This window comes from Engraulis encrasicolus, chromosome 23 (assembly GCF_034702125.1).
Source record: "Engraulis encrasicolus isolate BLACKSEA-1 chromosome 23, IST_EnEncr_1.0, whole genome shotgun sequence".
Taxonomy (NCBI): domain Eukaryota; kingdom Metazoa; phylum Chordata; class Actinopteri; order Clupeiformes; family Engraulidae; genus Engraulis; species Engraulis encrasicolus.
The window spans coordinates 39,318,706-39,323,705 of NC_085879.1; positions in this window are offsets into that span (position 1 = coordinate 39,318,706).

Genomic DNA, 5,000 nt, shown 5'->3' on the forward strand with positions numbered 1-5,000 from the left:
GGATAGATAGATAGATAGATGGATGAAACTTTTGCCTACATTTTTAATGTTCATTTTCAGTTCATCTTCTAATGCAGTTTGAACACACAATTCAGTACAGTACATGCGTCTGGACAAAAAACTCCAACCTTTTGTAGGCCGTGCATTTTTGCAGACCCCATTTGGCCGTAATGTGCTAGTGGCTATTCACTTAGTCAATGGCCAGGGCTCACTCTGTTGTTCCGCAGTGAAGTGAACAGAAAAGGAAGAAAGGAAGGGGGGGGGGGGGTGGGGGGGGGCAGAACAACAGCATAAGTGGACTCCTTCAATGGAATGAGTTTTCATTTTAAAAACTCACTTTCTTTGGGTTCTTGCATTTCCGAGTGCCTAAAAGCTTTAGCAAAGTTGCTCCCCTACGCGGACAAACGCATACACAAACACGCGCACACGCGCACACACACACACACACGCACACACCGAACACATACACACACATACACACATACACACACACACACACACACGCGGGCGCGCGCACACACACACACACACACGCATTCCATTTTGACCCTCTTGTCATTCACTCCCTGTCTCTCCACTCCACTCTAAACCCACGGCTAAAGTAACTTGCTCCCAATGGGACAAACACACACGCAAGCACACACGCGGATAAAAGGGTGGACCACCACACAAACAGCGCATAGCACAAACAGGGTTGCCAGATTGGGCAGATGATTTCCAGCCCAAAGAAATCTCAAAACCCGCCTGGAAGCACAAAATCCCGCCCAATTCTATTGATTTCTATGGACAAAAATTGGGCGTTTTTTTCTCCTAAATCCATTTTTACCCGCACACGGCCATCCTAAGCAGCCCAATTGGGCGGGCAACTGCCCAATCTGGCAACACTGAGCACAAAGTATGCAAACTTGTGTGCTCTCTCTCTCTCTCTCTCTCTCTCTCTCTCTCTCTCTCTCTCTCTCTCTCTCTCTCTCTCACACACACACACGCACGCACGCACACACACCGGACACACACGCACACGCGCGCATGAACTCATGGACCTATAAAGTCATAAAAAAATAAAGGCCTCGATCCAGCGGTCCCACTATCATTTTATGGCCCTCCACCTCGACCTGCTAGTGTATTATTGATGATCCAGTTAAGAGCGCAGAGAGCTCGGAGAAAACTTAGTTTGTTTACCAGTTACTTGCTGGGCGTTCAAACAAGCAGGAGAGAGAGAGAGAGAGAGAGAGAGAGAGAGAGAGAGAGAGAGAGAGAGAGAGAGAAGGTGGTGTGCGAGAGAGAGAGAAATAAAGAAGGAAAGAAAGAAAGAAAGAAAGAAAGAAAGAAAGAAAGAAAGAAAGAAAGAAAGAAAGAAAGAAAGAAAGAAAGAAAGAAAGAAAGAACGAAAGAACGAAAGAACGAAAGAAAGAACGAACGAGAGAGAAAGTTGTATGTGTGTGTGTGTGTGTGTGTGGGTGTGTGTGTGGGTGTGTGGGTGTATGTGTTCAAGTCAAAGTGTGTGTTCAAGTCCAAGTGTGTTTTCACTGTTTTCCCATTAGGTCCACCTCATCTGACCTGTGTTTTAGCGGCCAAGCCAGAACGAACATGATGCGATTTAACCAACACAGAAAATACTGTGGTACATACTGTACACCTTGGGCGCGTTGTTGCTTCATTTCTTCTATCAGTACAGTTTTTTAACCTGTTAGCAACTTCGTAGATTGCCAGTGGGATATTGCATTGTAACCAAGTAATGCCTCTTTTCCACTGCCGGTTTTCGGGTAGGCCTACAGCCTGACACAGCGTGACTCGGCTGCCACTTTTTGCTCTTCGATTGAGCTGGGTCGTGCCCAATGGAAAAGCAAAAAGTGGCCGAGTCGCGTTTTGTTGAGCTGTAGGCCTTCCAGAAAACCGGCAGTGGAAAAGAGTTATGAATTGCTCAGATAGTTAGCAACAACACTGTTGAGAAACATTGTCTAAATAACAAGGCTACCTTTCTACAGGAGTGTGTGTTGAAATCCTGCTATCTTCTGTCCCTGGCCTCACAGACACACTCCAAAGATTCAACAAAGGGGGGGGGGTGTCTTGCATCATGATTGGTGGTCTGGGCTGGTGCCTGTTGCATCAATCTTACAAGGACACACACACACACACACACTAGACCAACTCGCCAGACAAAAATGTTTTAGCCGCTAGGTTTGTGTTGTTTACTAGGCTCTCCAGAGGGAGCAATGTTATGCTCCGAAGGCCACTCAGCATCCTTTCCCCTTGGGCAGGGCTGGACTGGCAATCTGACATACAGGCCATTTTCCCAGTGGGCCGACCGTTATTATCAGGGACCAATGCTTTTTAATTTTTTTTTATTTATTCCTTGGGGAATTTAGATGGGGCGATTCATCAGTGCATCCTTAAAAGGACACTGTGCAGGAAATGGCCAAAAAAGGTACTGCAACTATGCTGGTCACTGAAACTGGGCTGCATATTGCCAAATTTGATCTTTACATGAAAGTTTACGAAGTAATGAACAAATATTTTCTAGTATGGTCCAAGTACAGTCATTTTTGCAGCTAAAAATGGCTATTTTTGGAAATTCAAAATGGCAGACCATGGAGAAGATCCCCCTTTTCATGTACAAAAAGTGCAATTTTTCCAGTTATGATGAATAATTAGAATTATAATGAATAATAAGAATTATAGTCATAATGAATAATTAGAATTATATCCCCAAAACGCGGAGCGTCAGGGATGTAATGGTTTTGCATGCGCCGCCGCGTCCGCCGCGTCCGCCGCGTCCGCCGCGTCCGCCGCGTCCGCCGCCACGTAAGGTCTTTCGTGTTAACGCGATAACTTTTGAACGGATGTTTGGATTTGTCCCAGATTTTTTGGGTGAATGCTCTAGGGTAGGTTCATGAACTGATTCAAGTTTGGAGGTCAACACTTTCAAGATGGCTGAATTCAAGATGGCCGAATTATTGTTTGGCCCATAACTACTGACCGGGTGGATGGATTTGTCCCAGATTTTGTGTGTGAATGCTCTAGGGTAGGTTCATGAACTGATTCGAGTTTGGAAGACAACACTTTCAAAATGGCGTAATTTTCATTTGGCCCATAACTTCTGACTGGGTGGATTGATTTGCCCGGTAACACCTTATTTTAATGGTTCACCATTTCAGTGAATCTACCATATTAGGTACAGTGTAATAGCCAATGTAACAATATTTAATACCATGTAATACTAGTGTAATATCAGTGTAACAATATGCAATATCAGGTACAGTGTAATAACGAGTGTAACAGTATGCAATACCATGTAATATAGTGTAATACCAGTGTAACAATATGCAATACCATGTAATACCACTTACGCACAAACACATGATGTAAGTAAAAAAAATGGCGGTGTTACACTGCTTTTACATTGTATTAAATATTGTTACAATGGTTATTACACTGTACCTAATGTGGTATATCCACTGAACCATTAAAACAGTATTACCATTTGCCCCATTTTTTGCTTCATTTACACAATAGTCGTTTGCTTTTAAGCCTATGCACGTCATGTCACGTCTGTATGTATCATATACGTTTACGAAATGGTGGACGAGAGTGGTAGGAATGATGGGGGACTGGAAGCGTCGCGTTTCGGGGATATACCTTAAGCAGTCGAAGGCGACTGCACAGGCAGTCTAGTTTGATGCTGGTGGTATTCATGAAAAAGGTAACATTAGTGAATGGGCAGCATGAATTCTGGAAATAAACAACTAAAAATCTCACACAGTGTCCTTTTAATATACAGTGGTCTGAGCCCATCATAGTTGTAGCATGGGGGTGGGGGTGAGGGGCTGGCCTATTCCAGAAAAGCCCGGGCCGGTTTGTGGTCTCAGTCCAGTCCAGCCCTGCCCTTGGGCACCCAGTAGCACACACAACCAAGACAGGCAGACAGACAGACAGACAGACAAGGAAACGAAACAGACTCGAGACAAAACAAGTGTACACGAGGGAGAGAGGGACAGACTGAAGGACGGTCACTGAGAAGAGAAGAGAAGAGAAGAGAAGAGAAGAGAAGAGAAGAGAAGAGAAGAGAAGAGAAGAGAAGAGAAGAGAAGAGAAGAGAAGAGAAGAGAAGAGAAGGCCAGTCGTCCCTGCTAATCAGTCGGGAGGGAGAGGCCCGGCGCTCAGAGTGACTCATTCACAGTGACTCACTCACAAGGGTCTTGATATCAGTGGAACACTCAGACACACACACACACACACACACACACACACAAGGCAAGGCAAGGCAAGTTTATTTATATAGCGCATTTCATACACAGGTGCAACTCAATGTGCTTCACAAAGTTAACAAATGTAAATGAAAGGAAACAGGGAAGAAAGAAGGAAATGAATTAGAGTCAAAAAGCATTTAAAAACATTAAGATAAAACATAAGGTAAAAATAATAATAAAATAAAATAAAATAAAACAAATTAAATAAAAAATAAAAATAATAAGAATAAGTAATTTAAGCTAGGGGAAAGCATCTGAGAACAGCTTTGTCTTGAGTCTAGATTTAAAGCTATCAATAGTGGGTGCATTTTTTATGTCATCTGGAAGCTGGTTCCAAAGCTTTGAAGCATAGAAGCTAAAGGCTGCCTCTCCACACTTTGTTTTGACTTTTGGAATCACCAGCAAATTCTTCTCCGTTGACCTTAGTGACCTAGTTGGTGCATACAGCTGAAACATATCCAGTAGATATGTGGGTCCCATTCCATTTAGTGATTTAAACACAAGTAGCATAGCCTTAAAATCAATTCTGTAGCTTACTGGGAGCCAATGCAGCGATCTTAAAATTGGAGTAATGTGGTCGAACTTCCTTGTCTTTGTAAGAACCCTTGCAGCTGCGTTTTGTACAAGTTGAAGCTGTTTAATGGTTTTATTGGGGAGGCCAGTAAAAAGACTGTTACAGTAATCAACTTTACTAGAAATAAAGGCATGTATTAGCTTCTCCAGATCATGTTTAGACATCAGGCCCCTAAATTT